This window comes from Capra hircus, chromosome 5 (genome assembly GCF_001704415.2).
Source record: "Capra hircus breed San Clemente chromosome 5, ASM170441v1, whole genome shotgun sequence".
In the NCBI taxonomy this organism is placed as follows: Eukaryota; Metazoa; Chordata; class Mammalia; order Artiodactyla; family Bovidae; genus Capra; species Capra hircus.
Genome location: NC_030812.1, coordinates 101706898 through 101732436, shown reverse-complemented (window position 1 = coordinate 101732436; position 25539 = coordinate 101706898). Strand labels below are relative to the sequence as shown.

Sequence of the window (25539 nt, the reverse complement as noted above, 5' to 3'; positions counted from 1 at the left end):
ATTGAACCGGGGTCTCCTGCATTGCAGGTGGATTCTTTACCAAATGAGCTATCAGAGAATCACAAAGCATCTGGTTAGTTCTTTTTTTTTTTTTTTTGATAGTCTTCTGATGCTGGGAAAGATTGAAGTTGGGAAGAGAAGGGGATGACAGAGGATGAGATGCTTGCATGGCATCCCTGACTGAATGGATATGAGTCTGAGTAAATTCCAGGGGTTGGTGATGTACAGGGAGACTTGGCATACTGTATTCCATGGGGTCTCAAAGAATCAGCCATGACTGAGCAACTGAAGTGAACTGAACTGAACTGAACACTGGTAATATCTCCATCTATGATGTTCCTACTAATGAACTCCTTTTTATATGCAGAAACCAGAGTCATCTTATGACCTAATTGCTAAAGTGACATCTGATCACTTTCGTCAAATTCCCTTTGTTAGATACGTGTTACAGTTACATTGGAGTGTGGAATTACATAAAGGTATGAACACCAGATGGCAGGAATAACCAGGACATTTTAGAGCCTGTTATCCAGCCGTCGGTTCCTGAGCTGGATGAGATGCTCCCTATGAACAGGGAAGGAGAGGGAGGATTCCTCCCTGGATTCTGGGCCATGAGATGTAACTGAGATGAGGAAGCTGGGCCCTAGTAACCTTGGGTGCATCTAAAGGGAGGGCAGCATCCAGATTCTCTGAAGGCCTGTCCTTGGTGGTGTCCCTGAAGCTGGTTCTACAGGCTCCTAAGAAATACCTGCTGCCTCCCTTCCTGCTCCGTGTTCAGTGATGGCACATTGGGGGCTTAGAGTTGGCCATGGAGGGCATGCTTATACTACAGATGTCAGGAAATACTATATCCCATGCACAGGTTTGCTCCTCAGAGAGCTAATGTTTTAAATATTATACAACTCTAAATCTCCTAAAATCTTTCCTGTTGTGTGTCTCTTTTGCAGTACTGGAGCTGAGACTGAAGGATGGAGCCCACCGCTGTGAGGGGAGAGTGGAAGTGAAGCACCAGGGAGAATGGGGCACAGTAAATCATCTGGACTGGAGCTTGAAGGATGCATCTGTAGTGTGCAGACAGCTGGGGTGTGGAGCTGCCGTTGGTATTCCTCAAGAGGCTTATTTTGGGCCAGGAGTTGGCCCCATTTGGCTTTCATATACTTCATGTGAAGGGGTAGAGTCAACTGTCAGTGACTGTAGGCATTCTAATATTAAAGACTATCGTAATGATAGCTATTCCCACGACTGGGATGCTGGAGTAGTCTGCTCAGGTAAGTCCTGTCTGGTCTGTGTGGGGATCTCTAGCAGGAAAAGCCTCTGTCTTATCACCAGAATGACTCGAGATTATGGATACAGCCTTTAGAACATGCTTGTGTGAAGGGTCTCTGTGATGTGTCACAGGAGGCAGAGGTGAGGTCAAAAGTTGCATACAGATTCAGCTTCTGAATTCGACCTCTGTGACAGTGTCAGCATGGTAATTGTTCTGTATTCTTTGACATAATGGTCAGTAGGGTGTGGATACATTGATGGGGGGTGGGTGTCATAGGAGAGTTGTAGGCAACAAGGTTTATTATCCTCATTGGTCCCAAAAGTCAGAGTCGCCACACTCCACAGGTTGGTATGTGGGTGATGTGCCAATAGAACAGGCTCAGCCAAGCAATAGTGACCCCAAAAGGGCATGTGAAGACCCATGGACAAGTGGCAATACCCGAACTCATGGTGCAGTTACACAGGAAAATGAGTGAAAGAAATTCAGTGGTGCATTTAAATGTCCCTAGGTCACAGTCAGAGGCGGCCAGAAGCGGGACTTGTGGCAGGGAAAATCTCATCACACTGGTGTACCCGATGAATCGAGTGGGGAGCTCACATCACATTTGCAGGGATGTTGAGGGAGCTGGAAAATGAAGTCTTGAAGTTTGCAACACAGCAGCTGAAGCGCATCATGTATAAGAGGCAGTGAAGCTAGGAGTTCACGGTGTTCTCAAGGCAAGAATAATGAAGTGGTTTGCCTTTCCTTTTCCATGGACCATGTCTTGTCAGAACTCTCCACTAAGACCCATTTGTCCTGGGTGGCCCTACATGACATGGTTCATAGTTTCATTGAGTTAGACAAGGCTGTGGTCCATGAACTGTGAACTTCCAGATGTCTAAGCTGGACTTAGAAAAGACAGAGGAACCAGAGGTCAAATTGCCAACATCTGTTCGATCACTGAAAATGCAAAAGAGATACAGAAAAACACCTACTTCTACTTTATTGACTATGCCAACACATTTAACTGTGTGGATCACAACAAACTGGAAAATTCTTCAAGATATGAGAATACCAGACCATCTGACCTGAATCCTATGAAATCTGTATGTAGGTCAAGAAGCAACAGTTAGAACTGGACATGGAACAAAAGACGGGTTCCAAATCGAGGAAGGAGTACATCAAGGCTGTATATTGTCAATCTGCTTATTTAACTTCTATGCAGAGTACATAATGAGAAATGTTGGACTGGATGAAGCACAAGTTGGAATCAAGATTGTCGGGAGAAATATCAATAACCTTAGATGCAGATTATATCACACTTATGGCCAAAGGCAAAGAACTAAAGAGCCTCTTGATGATAGTGTAAGAAGAGAGTGAAAAAGTTGGCTTAAAACTCAACATTCAGAAACTAAGATAGTAGCATCTGGTCCCATCATTTCCTGGCAAATAGACGGGGAAACAGTGGAAATAGTAACAGACTGTTTATTTAATTATTTATATTTTGGCTCCAAAATTACTGCAGATGATGACTGCAGCTATGAAATTATAAGACGCTTGCTCCTTGGAAGAAAACCTATGACAATCCTAGACAGCATATTAAAAAGCAGAGACATTTCTTTGCCAACAAAGACCGGTCTAGTCAAAGCTATGGTTTTCCCAGTAGTCCTGTATGGATGTGAGAGTTGGAGTATAAAGAAAGCTGAGCACTGAAGAATTGATGCATTTGAACTGTGGTGTTGGGGAAGATTCTTGAGAGTCCCTTGGACTGCAAGGAGATCCAACCAGTCCCTCCTAAAGGAAATCAGTCCGGAACATTCATTGGAAGGACTGATGCTGAAGCTGAAACTCCAGTACTTTGGCCACCTGATGTGAAGAACTGACTCATTGGAAAAGCCCCTGATGCTGGGAAAGATTGAAGGTGGGAGGAGAAAGGGATGACAGAGGATGAGGTGGTTGGATGGCATCACCGACTGAATGGACATGAGTTAGAGAAAACCCGGGGAGTTGGTGATAGACAGGGAGGCCTGGCATGCGGCAGTCCATGGTGTTGCAAAGAGTTAGACATGACTGAGGAACTGAACTGAACTGAATTGAAACTAAGAGGACCTGATGTGACTCCTAAGAATTACTCAGTGCTATCTAAGTGTGTTTGACCTATGCCAAGGTGGATGCAGGAAATACAGCAGTGAAACTAGGCTGTGAGTGGGTGCTCACAGTATTTGACAGAGATGCTTCTAGTTGTTATCACAATTGCAGATTGGATGTCCAGGTTATTAATCACATCAGAACAACTGGACTGGAGGAAGATATTGTCAGTTATCACAGTGAATTCCCTAAGGTAGAAGGCTGGTCTTAGGATAGTATCACCCCATCTAATGGGATGGTGGGACAGGGGAGCCCTGAAGACATCTGCAGTAGGTCCTTAACAGCCAAAGCCAATCAGCTCTTGGGTGTTTATGCACAGGAAGATCATTGGAAAAGTGATCTTTTTAATCTCACCTTCAGCAGATCTTTGATGATTCTAGTTGATGCCCTTAAGGAAACAATTCTTTTCCTTTTTAAAAAGTACTTTATTGAGGTGTGTCTGACACACAAGACTGCTGGATAAGTATGCATTTGTGAAACCACTACAGCACTTATGTCGTAAATCTATTCATCTCTTCAAAATGTTTTCTTCCATTCTCTTTATCATTCTTATTAAAAATAATTATTTTCAAGGTGAATTTGAATTTTAGTTAGAAACTTTTGTTTTAAACAAACCTGTTTTCTGGCATCTCTAGTAAGCTTCCTCATTGTTACAATGTCATAATCATGGTTCCAACTGAAGATAAATTTGTGGAAATACTACAGGTGTCTCTACCATATTTTGATAAATCAGCATCTGAGTGAAAATGGAGTATGTGATGTTGAAACTCTGTGTGAAATTAGAACTCCTAATGTTACCCTAGGAAAACTGCTGTCTTGTTATTAATTCCAGTTAAGATATACTTAGAAGTAGAGACTTGGAAGTGCTCTGGTATTTAACAAAGGTCCGTCTAGTAAGGGCTATGGTTTTCCAGTGGTCATGTATGGATGTGAGTGTTGGACTGTGAAGAAAGCAGAGTGCTGAAGAATTGATGCTTTTGAAGTGTGGTGTTGGAGAAGACTCTTGAGAGTCCCTTGGACTGCAAGGCGATCCAACCAGTCCATTCTAAAGGAGATCAGTCCTGGGTGTTCATTGGAAGGACTGATGCTAAAGCTGAAACTCCAATACTTTGGCCAGCTCATGTGAAGAGCTGACTCATTGGAAAAGACTCTGATGCTGGGAGGGATTGGGGGCAGAAGGAGAAGGGGATGACAGAGGATGAGATGGCTGGATGGCATCACTGACTCGATGGACGTGAGTTTGGGTGAACTCCGGGAGTTGGTAATGGACAGGGAGGCCTGGCGTGCTGTGACTCATGGGTTCGCAAAGAGTCAGACATGACTGAGCTACTGAACTGAACTGAACTGAGCTGAACTGATATTTAAACCCTGATTGTGGTTTGTACACCCTCACTACCATTGCTCTAACTTAGACTCTCACATTTTTATGAACGGTTCCAGGTTCCTTCTATTTCTCTTTTTGTCACTAGTTTCCTCGCCCTGGTCCGTCTTTTCTGTATTTTCAGACATATTTGAATGATGTGAAGATAAGTCAAAGTGGTGGTGATGTAGCAGACATAAGATTAGAATAGCATGTGTTTTCATTATCTTAATCAGAACTCTTGGAGTTTCTTCTGCTCAACCTTAGGAGTCAGGTACAGTAGAGAAATTTCAGCCTCAGTAGTGGATTGCTAGAAGTGAAGTACCGTATTTAGGAGAAATCTAGAGTGGAAACAATGACCAGAGGAGAATGTAGAGAAGCTTGTTTGAAATAATGAGGAGATTTCATGGAGTTCAGGTGGAAGATCTGGGAGGGAACACACAAATTGTGAAGGACTGTGGTGCAAGTGTTCCAAGTTGCTTCAGCCCTGTCCTACTCTTTGTGACCCCATGGACCAGGCACGAATACTGGAGTGGGTGGCCATTTCTCTCTCTAGGGATCCTCCTCACCCAGGGATCAAACCTGGGTCTCCTGCATTGCAGGCAGTGTCTTGATTATCTTCTGAGACACCAGGGACTACAGTACTGAAGTGCAGAATGGTGAGGGGATGAAGATGCAAGGACTGCAGGAGGGGAGGGTTGGAAAGATACAGTCAACTCGTACATTCACCACAGCCTCTGTGTTACACTTCTTCCCTGCCCCCATTCCTTCCCTCCCTCTCTTCCTTTATCTTGTTGTGGGAGTCATTTCTGAGATCTGTGGAAGTGCTAGCATTTGTAGCTGGCAGTTTTCTTAGTGGAAAATTTTTATAATATGGATTCTGTTTATTTAACAAATAAGTTTACTCATATTTTTCTCTCTTTTTTTTGTATCAGATTTAGGTGAGTTGTGTTTCACAAGTAATGTGTTTTTAAGGACTTGGCCCATTTTACAACAAAATTTCAAATTAGTAACACTGGGTCATATCTCATATCTTTACATGTTGGGAAGATCTACAATGATATTCCTCCTTTTGTTACTGGTGCTGCTAATGTGTTCCCTCTTTTTTCTTAATTGGTTTGCTAGAAGATTATCAGTGTTAATGTTCTTTTTAAGAAAATCACTAATGGACTGTATTTATTATCTTGGTGTATTTGCTTTCTTCTTAATTGATTTCTATGCTCAGTTTTCATTCCTCTTTTTCAGTTATGATTGTGGTTGCTTTTGTAGATTCTTGAGGTGGAGTCTTGGATCATTTCCTTCTGTTTCTATTTTTATTCTAACGTAATCATCAAGGAAGCATCAAGGTTCTAAATTTTCCTCTAAGCATCACTTTATTTTTAACCCATCAGTTTCAATACTATATAATATCTTTTGTATTTTATTATCATAAAATGTTTCTTTTTCTCTGAATGAATTCTTTGTCTTATCGTCTTTGTATGATATTAATTTAGATATTATATACAGTTTTCTCTGATTTGTGTTTGCATGGTAGGTAATTTTTACCTCTTTAGTATGTTTCTGTGTTTATATTTAAACACATATAAGTTTGTAGATAGTATATTGTTTTGTTTTATTTTATCTGGTCTGATTATCTTGTTTTTTATTTGGAGTACTTAAATTATTCACATTTAATATAATTATTGACATAATTGGGTTTAAATGTACTTGCCTGCTATTTTGGAGAAGGCAATGGCAACCCACTCCAATACTCTTGCCTGGAAAATCCCATGGATGGAGGAGCCTGGTAGGCTGCAGTCCGTGGGTAGCTAAGAGTCAGACACGACTGAGCAACTTCACTTTCACTTTTTGCTTTTATGCATTGGAGAAGGAAATGGCAACCCACTCCGGTGTTCTTTCCTTGAGAATTCCAGGGGCGGGGAACCTGGTGAGCTGCCGTCTATGGGGTTGCACAGAGTTGGACACGACTGAGGTGACTTAGCAGTAATAGCAGCATCAGCTGCTTTATGTTATATCTTTGTTCTTATTTAAATTTTTGAGTATATTTTACCATTTTAATTTAAATACTGTATTGGTTTATTAATGGTATTCTATTTTTAGGTGATTATAATGTTTAATTTTTTTAAATCTTTTGAGTAATTTTATTTTTTGCTGGCTGGGTCTTCACTGCTGCATGGGCTTTTCTCTAGTTGCGGTGATCAGAGGCTCCTCTGTAGCTGCAGCATGAGGCTCTCTTTGTGGTGGCCTCTCTTGCTGTAGTGCACAGGCTCTATGGGGCACAAGCTTCAGTAGGCGTGGCCCCTGGGCTCTGGAGCACAGGCTCACTAGTTGTGGTGCACAGGCTTAGTTGCTCTGTGGAATGTGGGATTTTTTTAGACCACGTATTGAACCCACGTCTCCTGCATCGTCAGGTGGAGTCTTCACCACTGAACCACCGGGAAAGCCCAATGTTGAATTATTAACCTTCAATTACATTTACCTTGAAATATTATGTCACTACATGCAATGTCAGTCACTATACTTTTCTTCCACTTTTCTGTTCTTGTCATTGTTGCTATCATTGTCACAATTCTATTTACCAATTTATTATGAATCTTATAGTTTGTTGCTAATATTTTTGCCTTAAATCTTCTAACAGAGAATCAACATTTAGCACAGTCTCTATAGCTTTGAGAGGATCCATGTTTTCATCTGCTGTCATCTCCCTTTAGCTTGAAGAACTTCCTGAGGCAGTTTTGTGTAGTGTGTGTCTGGTGGCCTCCAATTCTATCATCTCTCATTTACCTGAAATCATTTTATTTTATTTTTAATATAAATTTATTTATTTTAATTGGAAGTTAATTACTTTGCAATATTGTATTGGTTTTGCCATACATCAACATGAGTCTGCCACTGGTATATCATTTTAATTTTCATTCAGTTTTGAAAAGTATTTTCATAGCTGATTCAATTTTAGGGTAACAAATGCCCAATCCCAATACTTTAAATATGTTCTTACATTGTCATCTGACTTTCATTGCCTCCAACAAAAAGTCAGTAAATAATACTTATCCTTTTGTTCCCTGTATATAATGTGCCAAACTTCCCTGGTTGCTCTTAACATATTTTGTTTGTTTGCTTACCAATGAATTTCAGTAATTACATTGTCAAGTTTTCTGAGAATGGTTTCACTATCTTGTTTGGGGTTTGTTTAGCTTTTTGGATCAGTGGGTTTACAGTTTTCAATAACTTTGGGAAAATGTCATTTATCTTTTCTTAATATTTTTCTGCACATCCCTTAATCTGAATCTCCAAATACACATATTTTATATATTTTTATATTATCCTACATGCCACTGTGTTTCCATTCATATTTCTCTGCCTTTTTACTCTCTTTGGTTCAGTTTAGATCGTCTCTACTGCTGTGTTCTACTTTCCAGTTCTTTTATTCTGCAATGTCTAGTCTCTTGTGTAATTAATCCAAATAATTGTTCATTCCAATACTATATTTTTCAGTTTCAGAAGTCTCATTTGTTTATTTTTCCTAATTTTTCTCCCTGTTTATTTTTATGCTTCATTAAGCATATTGGTATTAGGGTTTTAAGGAGCTCTTCAGCCAATTCAATCATTTCTGTAATTTCTGAAGCTGCTTTAAATGATTGTTTTTATAATATAAATTTATTTATTTTAATTGGAGATTAATTACTTTACAGTATTGTATTGGTTTTGCCATACATCAACATGAATCTGCCACGGGTATACTCATGTTCCCCATCCTGAACCCACCTCCCTCCCTATACCATCCCTCTGGGTCGTCCCAGTGCACCAGCCCCGAGGCTCCAGTATCATGCATCGAACCTGGACTGGTGATTCGTTTTTTATATGATATTATACATGTTTCAATGCCATTCTCCCAAATCATCCCACCTCCACCCTGTCCCACAGAGTCCAAAAGACTGATCTATACATTGGTGTCTCTCTTTTTTTAAAAATTTTTACTTTATTTTACTTTACAATACTATGTTGGTTTTGCCATATATTGACATGAATCCACCATGGGTGTACATGCGTTCCCAAACATGAACCCCCCTCCCACCTCATTCCCCATAACATCTCTCTGGGTCATCACTGTGCACCAGCCCCAAGCATGCTGTATCCTGTGTCAGACTTAGACTGGTGATTCGATTCTTACATGATAGTATACATGTTACAATGCCATTCTCCCAAATCATCCCACCCTCTCCCTCTGCCTCTGAGTCCATAAGTCCATTATACACATCAGTGTCTTTTTTGCTGTCTTGCATATAGGGTTGTCATTGCCATCTTTCTAAATTCCATATATATGTGTTAGCTTACTGTATTGGTGTTTTTCTTTCCGGCTTACTTCACTCTGTATTATCGGCTCCAGTTTCATCCATCTCATCAGAACTGATTCAAATGTATTCTTTTTAATGGCTGAGTAATACTCCATTGTGTATATGTACCACAGCTTTCTTATCCATTCATCTGCTGATGGACATCTAGGTTGTTTCCATGTCCTGGCTATTATAAACAGTGCTGCGATGAACATTGGGGTACATGTGTCTCTTTCAATTCTGGTTTCCTCGGTGTGTATGCCCCGCAGTGGGATTGCTGGGTCATAAGGTAGTTCTATTTGCAATTTTTTAAGGAATCTCCACACTGTTCTCCATAGTGGTTGCACTAGTTTGCATTCCCACCAACAGTGTAGGAGGGTTCCCTTTTCTCCACACCCTCTCCAGCATTTATTGCTTGCAGATTTTTGGATCGCAGCCATTCTGACTGGTGTGAAGTGGTACCTCATTGTGGTTTTGATTTGCATTTCTCTGATAATGAGTGATGTTGAGCATCTTTTCATGTGTTTGTTAGCCATCTGTATGTCTTCTTTGGAGAAATGTCTATTTAGTTCTTTGGCCCATTTTTTGATTGGGTCGTTTATTTTTCTGGAATTGAGCTGCATAAGTTGCTTGTATATTTTTGAGATTAGTTGTTTGTCAGTTGCTTCATTTGCTATTATTTTCTCCCATTCAGAAGGCTGTCTTTTCACCTTGCTTAAATTTTCCTTTGTTGTGCAGAAGCTTTTAATTTTAATTAGATCCCATTTGTTTATTTTTGCTTTTATTTCCAGTATTCTGGGAGGTGGATCATAGAGGATCCTGCTGTGATTTATGTCAGAGAGTGTTTTGCCTATATTCTCCTCTAGGAGTTTTATAGTTTCTGGTCTTACATTTAGATCTTTAATCCATTTTGAGTTTATTTTTGTGTGCGGTGTTAGAAAGTGATCTAGTTTCATTCTTTTACGAGTGGTTGACCAGTTTTCCCAGCACCACTTGTTAAAGAGATTGTCTTTACTCCATTGTATATTCTTGCCTCCTTTGTCAAAGATAAGGTGTCCATATGTGTGTGGATTTATCTCTGGGCTTTCTATTTTGTTCCATTGATCTATATGTCTGTCTTTGTGCCAGTACCATACTGTCTTGATGACTGTGGCTTTGTAGTAGAGCCTGAAGTCAGGCAAGTTGATTCCTCCAGTTCCATTCTTCTTTCTCAAGAGTGCTTTGGCTATTCGAGGTTTTTTGTATTTCCATACAAATCTTGAAATTATTTGTTCCAGTTCTGTGAAAAATATGGCTGGTAGCTTGATAGGGATTGCATTGAATTTGTAAATTGCTTTGGGTAGTATACTCATTTCCACTATATTGATTCTTCTGATCCATGAACATGGTATATTTCTCCATCTATTAGTGTCCTCTTTGATTTCTTTCATCAGTATTTTATAGTTTTCTGTGTATAGGTCTTTAGTTTCTTTAGGTAGATATATTCCTAAGTATTTTATTCTTTTCGTTGCAATGGTGAATGGAATTGTTTCCTTAATTTCTTTTTCTACTTTCTCATTATTCGTGTATAGGAATGCAAGTGATTTCTGTGTGTTGATTTTATATCCTGCAACTTTACTATATTCATTAATTAGCTCTAGTAATTTTCTGGTGGAGTCTTTAGGGTTTTCTATGTAGAGGATCATGTCATCTGCAAACAGTGAAAGTTTTACTTCTTCTTTTCCAATTTGGATTCCTTTTATTACTTTTTCTGCTCTGATTGCAGTGGCCAAAACTTCCAGAACTATGTTGAATAGTAGCGGTGAAAGTGGGCACCCTTGTCTTGTTCCTGCCTTTAGGGGAAATGCTTTCAATTTTTCACCATTGAGGATAATGTTTGCTGTGGGTTTGTCATATATAGCTTTTATTATGTTGAGGTATGTTCCTTCTATTCCTGCTTTCTGGAGAGTTTTTATCATAAATGGATGTTGAATTTTCTCAAAGGCCTTCTCTGCATCTATTGAGATAATCATATGGCTTTTATTTTTCAATTTGTTAATGTGGTGAATTACATTGATTGATTTACGGATATTGAAGAATCCGTGCATCCCTGGGATAAAGTCCTCTTGGTCATGGTGTATGATCTTTTTAATGTGTTGTTGGATTCTGATTGCTAGAATTTTGTTGAGGATTTTTGCATCTATGTTCATCAGTGATATTGGCCTGTAGTTTTCTTTTTTTGTAGTATCTTTGTCAGGTTTTGGTATTAGGGTGATGGTGGCCTCATAGAATGAGTTTGGAAGTTTACCTTCCTCTGCAATTTTCTGGAAGAGTTTGAGTAGGATAGGTGTTAGCTCTTCTCGAAATTTTTGGTAGAATTCAGCTGTGAAGCCGTCTGGACCTGGGCTTTTGTTTGCTGAAAGATTTCTGATTACAGTTTCAATTTCCGTGCTTGTGATGGGTCTGTTAAGATTTTCTATTTCTTCCTGGTTCAGTTTTGGAATATTGTACTTTTCTAAGAATTTGTCCATTTCTTCCACGTTGTCCATTTTATTGGTGTATAATTGCTGATAGTAGTCTCTTATGATCCTTTGTATTTCTGTGTTGTCTGTTGTGATCTCTCCATTTTCATTTCTAATTTTATTGATTTGATTTTTCTCTCTCTGCTTCTTGATGAGTCTGGCTAATGGTTGGTCAATTTTATTTATCCTTTCAAAGAACCAGCTTTTGGCTTTGTTGATTTTTGCTATGGTCTCTTTTGTTTCTTTTGCATTTATTTCTGCCCTATTTTTAGAGATTTCTTTCCTTCTACTAACTCTGGGGTTCTCCAATTCTTCCTTTTCTAGTTGCTTTAGGTGTAGAGTTAGGTTATTTATTTGACTTTTTTCTTGTTTCTTGAGGTATGCCTGTATTGCTATGAACTTTCCTCTTAGCACTGCTTTTATAGTGTCCCACAGGTTTTGGGTCGTTGTGTTTTCATTTTCATTAGTTCCTATGCATATTTTGATTTCTTTTTTGATTTCTTCTGTGATTTGTTGGTTATTCATTAGTGTGTTTTTCAACCTCCATATGTTGGAATTCTTAATAGTTTTTCTCCTGTAATTGAGATCTAATCTTAATGCATTATGGTCAGAAAAGATGATTGGAATGATTTCGATTTTTTTGAATTTATCAAGTTTAGATTTATGTCCCAGGATGTGATCTATCCTGGAGAATATTCCATGAACACTTGAGAAAAAGGTGAAATTTATTGTTTTGGGGTGAAATGTCCTATAGATATCAATTAGGTCTAACTGGTCTATTGTATCATTTAAAGTTTGCGTTTCTTTGTTGATTTTCTGTTTAGTTGATCTGTCCATAGGTATGAGTGGGGTATTAAAGTCTCCCACTATTATTGTGTTATTGTTAATTTCCCCTTTCATACTTGTTAGCATTTGTCTTACATATTGTGGTGCTCCTATATTGGGTGCATATATATTTATAATTGTTATATCTTCTTCTTGGATTGATCCTTTGATCATTATGTAGTGGCCTTCTTTGTCTCTTTCCACAGCCTTTGTTTTAAAGTCTATTTTATCGGATATGAGTATTGCCAGTCCTGCTTTCTTTTGGTCTCTATTTGCATGGAATATCTTTTTCCAGCCCTTCACTTTCAGTCTGTATGTGTCCCTTGTTTTGAGGTGGGTCTCTTGTAAGCAGCATATAGAGGGGTCTTGTTTTTGTATCCATTCGGCCAGTCTTTGTCTTTTGGTTGGGGCATTCAACCCATTTACGTTGAAGGTAATTATTGATAAGTATGATCCTGTTACCATTTACTTAATTGTTTTGGATTGAGGTTTATACACCCTTTTTATGTTTCCTGTCTAGAGAATATCCTTTAGAATTTGTTGGAGAACTGGTTTGGTGGTGCTGAATTCTCTCAGCTTTTGCTTGTCTGTAAAGCTTTTGATTTCTCCTTCATATTTGAATGAGATCCTTGCTGGGTACAGTAATCTGGGCTTTAGGTTATTTTCTTTCATCACTTTAAGTATGTCTTGACATTCCCTCCTGGCCTGAAGCATTTCTATTGAAAGATCAGCTGTTATCCTTATGGGAATCCCCTTGTGTGTTATTTGTTGTTTTTCCCTTGCTGCTTTTAATATTTGTTCTTTGTGTTTGATCTTTGTTAATTTGATTAATATGTGTCTTGGGGTGTTTCACCTTGGGTTTATCCTATTTGGAACTCTCTGCATTTCTTGGACTTGGGTGATTATTTCCTTCCCCATTTTAGGGAAGTTTTCAACTATTATCTCCTCAAGGATTTTCTCATGGTCTTTCTTTTTGTCTTCTTCTTCTGGGACTCCTATAATTCGAATGTTGGAGCATTTCATATTGTCCTGGAGGTCTCTGAGATTGTCCTCGTTTCTTTTAATTCGTTTTTCTTGTTTCCTTTCTGATTCATTTATTTCTACCATGCTATCTTCTATTTCACTAATCCTATCTTCTGCCTCCTTTATTCTACTATTTGTTGCATCCAGAGTGTTTCTGATCTCATTTATTGCATTATTCATTATATATTGACTCTTTTTTATTTCTTCTAGGTCCTTGTTAAACCTTTCTTGCATCTTCTCAATCCTTGTCTCTAGGCTATTTATCTGTGATTCCATTTTGATTTCAAAATTTTGGATCATTTTCACAATCAATATTTGGAATTCTTTCTCAGGTAGATTCCCTACCTCTTCCTCTTTTGTTTGGTTTGGTGGGCAACCCTCCTGTTCCTTTACGTGCTGAGTATTCCTCTGTCTCTTCATCTTGATTATATTGCTGCATTTGGGGTGGCCTTTTTATATTCTGGTAATTTGTGGAGTTCTCTTTATTATGGAGCTTCCTCACTGTGGGTGGGGTTGTATCAGTGGCTTGTCTAGGTTTCCAGGTTAGGGAGGCTTGTGTTGGAGTTCTGGTGGGTGGAGCTGGGTTTCTTCTCTCTGGAGTGCAGAGGAGTGACCAGTAATGGGTTATGAGATGCCAAAGGTTTTGGAGTAACTTTGAGCTGCCTATATATTGAAGCTCAGGGGTGTGTTCCTGTGTTGCTGGAGAATTTGTGTGGTATGTCTTTCTCTGGAACTTGTGGTCCCTGGGAGGAGCTTGGTTTCAGTGTAGGTATGTAGGCATTTGATGAGCTCCTATTGCTTAATGTTCCCTGAATTCAGGAGTTCTCTGATGTTTTCAGGCTTTGGATTTAAGCCTCCTGCTTCTGGTTTTCAGCTTTATTTTTACAGTAGCCTCTAGACTTCTCCATCTATACAGCACTGATGATAAAACATCTAGGTTAAAAATGAAAAGTTTCTCCACATTGAGGGACACCCAGAGAGGTTCACTGAGTTACAAGGAGAAGAGAAGAGGGAGGGGGTAGTTAGAGGTGACTGGAATGAGATGCGGTGAGATCAAAAGAGGAGAGAGCAAGCTAGCCAGTAGTCACTTCCTTATGTTCGCTCCATAGTCTGGACCACTCAGAGGTATTTACGTAGTTATATAGGGAAGAGGAGAGGGAGGAAGTAGACAGAGGTGGCCAGGAGGATAAGAGAGAGGAATGAGAAGGAGAGACAAATCCTGCCAGTAACCAGTTCCTTAGGTGTTCTCCACCATCTGGAACACACCGAGATTCACAGAATTGGATAGAGAAGAGATGGGGGAGGAAGGAGACAGAGGCCACCTGGTGGAGAAAAAGGAGAGTCCAAAGGAGGAGAGAGTGGTCAAGCCAGTAATCTCGCCCTCAGGTAAAATAGCTAGTGAAGTTTGGGTTTTTAAATGTACAAAATGACAACAAAAACCAAAGAGCAAAGATTAAAAATCTAGAGTAGAGGTTGGGTTTTCAAAAATACAATATTAAAGAAAAGAAGCAGAAGGAAAAAGGAAAAAAGAAAAGAAAAAAGAAAAGAAAAGAAAAAAAAAGCCACAAGAATTATTAAAAAAAAAAAAAAAAAAACACCAGTAACTACCCAAAGACTATATATGGTGTTTGCCTTAAAAAAAAAAAAAAAAAAAAAAAAAAAAGAGTCGTTTTTTTTTTTTTTTTGAATAGTAATAATAGTTTATAGAAATAAAAATTAGAGGAGAAATAGAAGACTTAGCTATTGAAAAACAAGTTAGGAAAGAAAAAAAGAAAAAAAAAAGGAATGATTTTAAAAATAGTAAAAATATTTCTAGCCCTTCTCTGATGTTGTGGACTGTGTGGGACCACTTCCAAGGCGGTTTCCTCTGTTTAACCTCTTCTTTATGCTGGTTTTTTAGGTTCACTAGTTCAGTCACGCTTTGGGGAGGGGGGATGCTGCAAACAAATAGCGCTGTTGTGTGCACACAGTCTCAGCCCCGCTGGACCTGTCCCTTCTGACGGCGTACAATCCGCTCCGGCTCTACAATGCTCAGCTGGGAACCGTCTGAGGCCGGCCCTAGGCTGCGTGCACTTCCCCGGTCTAAGCCACTCAGTTTAGGCGCTCAGGTAGCCCTCAGAGGCACAGATTTGGTTGGGACTGCGTTTTGTGCCCTTCCCTGGTCTGAGTAGCTCCAGAGTTTGGCGAGCATGATCGGTGCGACTTGTCACCTTTTCTGCCTCTGCTGCTCAGTTTTATGGGTGGACCGCTGGTGCCCCTTGTGAGGCAGATGGTGACTGTCCAGCACCCCCAGAAGTCTTAGCCAAGAAGCCTGCTTGAGTTTGGTAAGTAAAGTCTCTCCGGGTCTGCAATTGCCCCTTTCCAGCCCTAACGGCTCTGGCTGCCTGTCCCCGGCGGGGAATGGTCTGCAGGCGGCTTTTTCCGTTCCGTCCTTGTTCTGTGCTCGGTCCTGGCGGTGTCTTATGTTCGAGCTTTTCATGTGGTAGCTATCCCACAGTCTGGTTTGCTAGCCCAAGTTAGATCATTCTGGTTGTGCATGGGGCGTTCCTGCCTGATTCTTACAAAGCACTGCAGCCCGCACCTCCCACGCTTCCCTTCCCTGCCCCTACTTCCTAGTGGTGGATGCAGGCGTCTGTGCTGCTTTTCCGCTGGGGGAGTTACTGTTGGGCTTGTAATCTCTTGGTTTTAATTATTTATTTATTTTTCCCCTTCCTGTTATGTTGCCCTCTGTGTTTCCAAGGCTCGCCACAGACTCGGCAGGGAGAGTGTTTCCTGGTGTTTGGAAACCTCTCTTCTTAAAATTCCCTTCCCGGGACGGAGCTCCCCTCCAACCTCCTTTGTCTCCTTTTTCGTCTTTTTTTTTTTTTCCTACCTGTTTTTGAAGACAATGGTCTGCTTTTCTGGTTGCCTGATGTCCTCTGCCAGCCTACAGAAGTTGTTTTGTAGAGTTTGCTCAGCATTGAAATGTTCTTTTGAGGAATTTGTGAGGGAGAAAGTGGTCTTCCCGTCCTATTCCTCCGCCATCTTTGCTGCCATTCCTCACACTGGTGTCTCTTTTGCTGTCTGATTGTTTTTAAAAAATGTGTTATGGGTTACATTTCTTTCTTTTGGAAATTCTAATAATTTTTTGGTTGGATGTTGGGCATCAATAAGCAGTCCTTTACCAGGAAGAACTTCAGAAGTAAATAATCAGAACACACCCAGAAATCAGGGAATTGTCCTTGATGAATTAGATAAAGTTGTTTCATTGGGTTATCTTCATTCAGTTCAAAATGTGTTCCTTTGATGACCAAATGATGAACTCTTATTTTGGTTTTCCTGCTTTAGTTTCAAAGCTTCCTTGATCCCACCTTGCATGCCATATATCCCACCTATACCCTACTTCTTCAGCAGTAGCTACCCTTTCTGATTTTCTTTTCCATCCATCTGTATCTTTTAAAATGGCGTTTGCTTGTCTGAAGTGGGAGAAATGAGAAAGGATAGCAGTTTAGGTGGTATATGGGAGGAACAGAGCGTGATGTGGTATGTTAACAACCTATTCAATGAGTGTTTCCCACAAATATTTGCATATTTATCCATATTGAGGCTTTTTCAACTTGGAACTCTCCAAATTATGGCTTGTTTGCTCATTTCCTCCTCCTTCTCCTTCTTCTTCTTCCTCCTTTTTGGCAACATGCCATCTTCTTTTAGAATTGTAAAACATCCATGAAAGAAATTGAAGACAATATGATGAATGGAAAGTCATTCCGTGTTTCTGGACTGCAAGAATTAGTATTGTTAAAATGCCTGTACTTCTCAAAGTCGTCTATAGATTTAATGCAATTCCTATCTAAATATCATCCTTTATAGAAATAGGAAAACAATCTTAAAATATGAGTGTGTGGTTTGATTTTTATATATTCATGAATTCCTGTTTTCTGATCATTATTGAATTTTAGTTCCATTCCATTATGGTCATGTAAGATACTTGGAATTATTTTAATATTTTTGAATTTGTTAAGGCTTATTTGTAACCTAGCCTGGAGACTATGCCATGTGTGCTTGAGAAGAATGCATAATTTTCTGTGGTTAGAATTAGTACAATGATAGTATTAAAATCCATTATTATCAGCCCTTAGCATTTTCTATGAGTCCTGTTTGAGAAGAAAAACCTTTAATAGGAGACAATGTGGAAACTCAGCTATCTGGTAAACTCCCACTGAGATCATACTGTCCCCCAGATTCTTTGGCAAATCCTAGGATTTCAAGAGAGATGGCTGGGACTCTCTCTCTATGCCTCTCTGAGTTTTCTTAATTCATTCCCCTTCCCACTGAGGTCACTGAAGGAATTCATGGAATTTTTGGCCATCAAAAAGTATCAGAAACCTGCTCATGAAAATTCAATTAGGACACTAACTGTCAAAGACTGTCTACATGCTCCACTCCTAAAAAGAAAAACTTTTACCCCACTGCCTGTGATGTGTGGTTTCCAGTTGCCAAGTCAGTACCATGAATACTGACTGGTTTTGTCGTTGTTTCCTCTTAGGATTTGTGCGTCTGGCTGGAGGGGATGGACCCTGCTCAGGGCAAGTAGAAGTGTATTCTGGAGAAGCCTGGATCCCAGTGTCTGATGGGAACTTCACACTCCCCACTGCCCAGGTCATCTGTGCAGAGCTGGGGTGTGGCAAGGCTGTGTCTGTCCAGGGACATGAGCTCTTCAGAGAGTCCAGTGCCCGGGTCTGGGCTGAAGAGTTCAGGTGTGAAGGGGAGGAGCCTGAGCTCTGGGTCTGCCCCAGAGTTTCCTGTCCAGAGGGCACTTGTCACCACAGTGGAGCTGCTCAGGTTGTCTGTTCAGGTGAGATGCAGGTCAGGCCTTTCACCTCTGTGAACACCCTGTTCAGGTGAGAAAGTCATGTAATTTTGCTGAAACTCTGTCTTGTTCTACCAGCATACTCAGAAGTCCGGCTCATGACAAACGGCTCCTCTCAGTGTGAGGGGCAGGTGGAGATGGACATTTCTGGACGATGGAGAGTGCTCTGTGCCTCCCACTGGAGTCTGGCCAATGCCAATGTTGTCTGTCGTCAGCTCGGCTGTGGCGTCGCCATCTCCACCCCCAGGGGACCACACTTGGTGGATGGAGGTGGTCAGATCCTAATTGCCCGATTTCACTGCTCGGGGGCAGAGTCCTTCCTGTGGAGTTGTCCTGTGACTGCCCTGGGTGGGCCTGACTGTTCCCATGGCAACGCAGCCTCTGTGATCTGCTCAGGTAAGAGAGGGAAGGGCTACTGGTACTCAGGACAGTCCTGGAGTGAAATGTCTCCAAGAGTAGAGAATGAGGTTAAATGGGCTTCAAAGTCAGATATTTCGTGGTGAAATATGGATCTTCTCATTGTTCACTCATTTTTCAGGTCAGGGCAAGAAGTGTGAAGGGGAATAATATATTTTTAAAGCAATATTGTTGCTTGCATGTAATCACAGAAAACAATGTAGGAACAGTAAGTATAGACCTCAGTATGAACCCCAGCCCAGAGCAGCAAAGAGAATGTCCCCAGCACCACAGTCACTCTCATCCCCAGTATCTGTGTCTTCCCTCCTCGACAGGGAAAAAAGCGCTTACCTAGCTTCCACTAACATAGAGGGTTTCATCAATGTTTGAACTTTATTTAAAATGATGCCCTATGTTTCATCTTTTGTATCTAATTTCATAGACTGAAAATTATGTTTGGGATTCACACATGATGTTGTATATTGTAGCACTTTATTTATTAGAGTAGAGTATGCTTTGAATGATCACATGGCCATGTACTGATCCATTCTACTGACAGTATAAATCTGAGTTATTTCCAATTCTTGACTATTACAAATATGATATTACAACTTACCATGACAATGTCTTTGGATGCAAATATGTGTTACTTATTTTCCATGTTTAACTCTTGGTCTTTTATTTTCATTTTCTTAATGAAATGGTATCCTTTGATGAACTCATTTCTTATGTAAATATAACTTGCCAACACTTTTCTGTACATTTAATGTTTCTTATATTCTTTAAAGGAGAAGGAAATGGCAACCCACTCCAGTATTTTTGCCTGGAAGCTCCCATGGATGGAGGAGCCTGGTAGGCTGCAGTCCATGGGGTCGTTAAGAGTCGGAGACGACGGAGCGACTTCACATTCACTTTTCACTTTCATGCACTGGAGAAGGAAATGGCCCACTCCAGTGTTCTTGCCTGGAGAATCCCATGGAGGGTGGAGCCTGATGGGCTGCTGTCTACTCGATGATTGTAAAAACATCCTCTAAGAGTATCTTATGGAAATTTTATCATTTTTCTCTTGCATAGTATTGTGCATTCCTTCTGGGATTGATATCTGTGTCAGATAAGGGTCAGGGTTCATATGGACATCCAATTGACTCAGAATCTTTTTCTGAAAAGACTCTTCCCCACTGCAGTGCTGCCTTCGTCATAAGCAGAAGGGCAATTATGTCTGTCTTATTTGAGACTGTCTATTCTGTCCCATGTTGTCATTTTTCTATCCTTGAAAAAATACTGCATTTTCCTAATTATCATAACTTCATAGTTGTTGTTGTTCAATCGCTAAGTCACGTCTGACTCTTTGTGACCCCATGAACTACAGCACACCAGGCTTCCGTGTCTTTCACTATCTCCCTGAATTTCAAACTTTGTAGTTAGTCTGAATAATTTTAATTTACAGAGTTACTTTATATTAACTCCTCTAATATCGTTGCTTTTCTTACCAACTGTGCTGTTCATTTTTGCTTGCTTGTATTTTGTATGAATTTAGAAGTCAGCTTGTCATTTTCACCAAAAGAATAGCTTAAGGGTATCATTGAGATTAGATTTCAAAATTTGAGAGTAGACATAGAAATTTGAGGATGATTGACATTGACAATGTTGCGTTTTCCAAATCATTGACATAATACATCTCTCCATTCGGTTAGATCCTGAATTTCAGAGATTTTCCCCATCTTCTACTAGGACTTCTCCTAGGTATTTTATTTTTGATGTTATGAGTATTTTTGTGACAGTGTCCTGGCAATGAATTCTCTTTGACTTGTTTTCATCTTTTAATTCTTTCAGTTTTGATGTGTGTTGAGACATAAAATTGTTGGGAAAACAATATAAAAATTCCTTTATGACCTTTACCTGGGTTTCTAATTGTTAGTATCAATATTTTGCTTTAATCTGTGTGTGTGTGTGTGTGTCCTTCCTTCTCTGTTCCCCTTCTGCCCTGTTTCTTCCTGAATATGTAAATTCTTTCTGAATTCAGTTGAAGACATGATGTTCCTTTAGCCTTAGAACAGTTCTGGGAATTTCCTTATAGAACCAGATTTCAGTCAAGTCTTTAAATGACTTCAGCTCCAGGTGACATCTAATTGCAGCACTGAGACACCACTGGAAGACTGCCAAACTGAGTTTTTTCCTGATTAATGACCCCAAGTCACAAGCAAAATTAAGTACATATTTTTTTCTTCAGCTACTAAATTTTACCTTTTCATATTGATCAAATTGCCAACATCTGTTGGATCACAGAAAAAGCAAGAGAGTTCCAGAAAAACCTCGACTTCTGCTTTATTGACTATGCCAAAGGCTTTGACTTTGTGGATCACAACAATCTGTGGAAAATTCTTAAAAGAAATGGAAATACTAGACCACCTACCTGCCTCCTGATAAATCTGTGTGCAGGTCAAGAAGCAACAGTTAGAACTGGACATGGAACAACAGACTGTTTCCAAATTGGGAAAGGAGTACGTCAAGACTGTATATAGTCACCCTGCTTATTTAACTTATATGCAGAGTACATCAGGTGAAATGCTGGGCTGGATGAAGCACAAACTGGAGTCAAAATTGTTAGGAGAAATATCAATAATCTCAGATACGCTGATGACACCACTCTTACGGCAGAAAGCGAACAGGAACCAAGGAGCCTCTTGATGAAAGTGAAAGAGGAGAATGAAAACACTGGCTTAAAACTCAACAGTCAAAAAACAAAGATCATGGATTCTGGTCCCATCATTTCATGGCAAATAGATGAGGAAACAATGGGTTCCTCAGACTATTTTCTAGGGTTCCAAAATCACTGCAGATGGTGACTGCAGCCATGAAATTAAATGATGCTTGCTCCTTGGAAGAAAAGCTATGACCAACCTAGACAGCATATTAAAAAGCAGACACATTACTTTGCTGACAAAGGTCCATGTGGTCAAAGCTGTGATTTTTCCAGTAGTTATGTATGGATGTAAGAGTTGGACCATAAAGAAAGTTGAGCACCGAAGAACTGATGCTTTTGAACTGTGGTGTTGGAGGAGACTCTTGAGAGTCCCCTGGACTGCAAGGAGATCAAACCAGTGGATCCTAATGGAAATTAGTCCTGAATATTTTCTGGAAGGACTGATACTGAAGCTGAATCTTCAATAGTTTGGCCACCTGATGAGAAGAGCTGACTCATTGGAAAAGACCCTGATGCTGGGAAAGATTAAGGGCAGGAGGAAAAGAGGATGACAGAGGATGTGATGGTTGGATGGCATCACCGACTTGATGAACATGAGTTTGAGCAAGCTCCAGAGGTTGGTGAAGAACAGGGAAGTCAGGCAAGCTGCAGTTATTTGGGTCACAAAGAGTTGCACATGACTGAGGGACTGAACTGAAGTGAACCAAGTTTTTTGGAAAAACTGCCATACAACAATATAATGGGAACTCTTGCTATATGACCTGAATTAATTGAAGAATATCCTCTGATTTTGCATTTTGATGTTTCTACTTTATGCTGAGCTAATGTGCGGCTACACTTATTCTTTAGTTCTTAATTGCAGCTAACAAGTTTTTCAGCTCTAGAAGTATTTGGTTTTTGGTATCATTTCTCTGCAAAGATGAACATTTTTGTCAATTAATTCCATAAGCACTTTAACCATGGCTACATATATTCTCGTCAGCTAACTCTAGCAGCTGAACACCCTGGGAAATTCTTTCTAATGTCTCCTTTTTCCTTTCCATTTCTCATGAGATCTATTTTATATAAGTGTTTGTTCTAAAGATACCCATTGAAGAAATTGTAGAGATCCTTCAGAACGAATTTTGTTTTGCTTTTACTTAGGGATAGATTTGGGCTTCCCTGGTGGCTCAGATGGTAAAAAAATGCCTGCAGTGCGGAAGACCTGGGTTTGATCCCAGGGTTGGGAAGATCCCCTGGAGGAGGGCTTGGCAACCCACTCCAATATTCTTGCCTGAAAAATCCTATGGCAGAGGATACTGGTGGGCTATAGTCCAAGGGGTTACAAACAGTCGGACATGACTGAGCGACTAAGGACAGCACAGGGATACATTTAGGGATACAACTTACTTAACTCATTCTTACAGGAACACTTGTGTTAAAACAGAAATTGTGGTACTGTCAGAAACAGAACTCTCTAGGGAGAAGGTGAACACTAAGAGTATGATAACTTTACTGCTGGGTCACAGCTTTAATCTTAGGCTCCATCAGTAGGTCATTATCTTCCTTAATTCAGTTTCCTGTTCTTCAACTCTTGCAGACTTCTGATCATTGTTGTTTCTTCAGGAAACCAGACCCAGGTGCTGCCCCAGTGCAACGACTCTATGGCAGAACCAGCAGGCTCTGCAGCCTCAGTGGAGAGCACCCCTTACTGCTCAGGTGAGGGTCCCACAGGACAGAAAACCCTACTCAACCCCTGGGGTCACTGCCCATTGTCCCATTTCTCTCTCCTCAGACAGCAGACAGCTCCGCCTGGTGGACGGGGGCGGTCCCTGCGCCGGGAGAGTGGAGATCCTTGACCAGGGCTCCTGGGGCACCATCTGTGATGACAGCTGGGACCTGGATGATGCCCGCGTGGTGTGCAGGCAGCTGGGCTGTGGAGAAGCCCTCAGTGCCACGGGGTCTGCTCACTTTGGGGCAGGATCAGGGCCCATCTGGCTGGACGACATGAACTGCACTGGAAATGAGTCCCATGTGTGGAGGTGCCCTTCCCAGGGCTGGGGGCGGCACGACTGCAGACACAAGCAGGACGCGGGGGTCATCTGCTCAGGTCCGCGCTGCACACTGTCCACAGGCTGGAGGAGGGGTGGAGCCCTGGAGGACAAGGGTCTGAGCCCTGAGCTAGAGATGCTGACAGGACCAGAGAAGGAAGCTTCCTCCCATGAAGCCTGTCTTTCCAGCAGAGGGGAAGACGAGGTGCTTTCACTTCTTTCTGCAGCAGCTAAGGTTGTGGCCCTTTCTTCTCAGCAGTGTTTCCTGGCAGGGCCGTTTCTTACAGCTTTTCTTGAAAGCAGGGCTCTCTCTCCAGTTACATACAACAAATTGAAACCCACGGTACTAGTTTCTGTTTGCTTCCCTAACAGTTTACCAGCTAGTGGTTTACAACAGCATATATTTATTTCCTTACTCTTCTCTAGCTTAGATGTCCAGCAGGGGTCTCACTGGGCTGGGATCAAGGCGTCAGCAGGGCCGCATCACTTTTGCGGCTCTAGGGGAGAATCTGTTTCTTGCCTTCTCAAACTTCTTGAAACCACCTACATTCCTTCCTTCACAGCACCCTTCATCCATTATCAGACCAGCAATGCTGCAGGCCTCCAACCATTATCCAGAGTCACATCTCTCTTTCTAGCTGGAGCTAAGAAAAATATTCCACGTTTAAGGATAGTGGGTCTAAGGATGTGTTTAGACTGGGCTCATATTGTTAATACATCATCTCACCATCCCGAGGTCCTTACCTTAATCACATCTGTAAATCCCTCTTGTCAGGTATGGTAACATATTCACAGGTTGCAGAGATTGGGATGTGGACCTTTTTGGATTAATTATTATCCCTATCTCCCTAATATCCACATCACATCCCTTTGACATACTCTTTAAAGATTTCATCAGGAAGCAGGATTTAGCTGCCCCTCCCTAACTAGTGCCCATTCAGTTTGGTCTTCCTCTCAGTTCATATCCACTACACCATTGTGGTAGAGATAGAAAGACAGACACAAATGGACAAAGTCAGTTAAAAGGGAGGCAGTGTCAGTCTTGTTATCTAGTGGGTGTCTCTTGAACAAGGTCAGAGATGACTGTTCACCATTTCTAGAAGAAAGGAAAACCTAGAACATCCAGCAAAGTTTTTACTGTGTCCTGTATCCTCCCCTTTCAACCTTAGAGTTCCTGGCCCTCAGGTTGGTGAGTGAGGACCAGCAGTGTGCTGGGTGGCTGGAAGTTTTCTACAATGGGACCTGGGGCAGTGCCTGCCGCAACCCCATGGAAGACATCACTGTGTCCGTGATCTGCAGACAGCTTGGCTGTGGGGACAGTGGAACCCTCAACTCTTCTGTTGGTCTCAGGGAAGGTTCTAGGCCCCGGTGGGTAGATGGAATCCGCTGTCGGAAAACAGACACCTCTCTCTGGCAGTGTCCTTCTGACCCTTGGAATTACACTTCATGCTCTCCAAAGGAGGAAGTCTATATCTCGTGTGAAGGTGACTTACTGTCTGTTTCTGTGTGTCTGTCCCAACCCTGTAGGATGCAGTGAGTTTTGACATTTTAATCTAAGTGATGAGTTTAATTTGGGTTCACAAAATGACATAAAGTGAAAATGTTAGTTGCTCCGTTGTGCTCTTTGTGACCACATGGACTGTAGCCTGCCAGGCTGCTCTGTCTTTGGGATTATCCAGGCAAGAATTCTGGAATGGGTTACCATTCCCTTCTCCAGGGGGTCATCCTGACCCAGGTATGAAATCAGGTCTCTTACACTGAAGTCAGATACTTTACTGTCTGAGCCACCAGAGAAGCTTAAATGAGGTTAGAATGAAACTAATTTAATCCACATATTCCAACCTTGTTTGTTAACATTTTTAGTTGAGACACAATTCTCATAACATTATATTAGTTCTAAGTGTAAAACAGTGTTAACGTATTTGTACATATTGGTAAATCACCACACATACAGTAATATCCATCACCGCATGCAGTTACAATTTTTTTCTCTTATGATCCCACAAGGAACAATTTGCATGCTGAAACTAAAACCCAGCACAACCAAATAAATACTTAATTTTAAAAGAGAGTCTTATTTTCTTCATAGCATCATGGTTCTTTACCCACATAAGGTTTTCCCT

General features: G+C 40.8%; 1 pseudogene; it reads left to right on the top strand.

The window, feature by feature from the left end:
• The window catches only part of LOC108633319, an 89929-nt pseudogene extending 64976 nt beyond the window's left edge, over nt 1-24953 (top strand).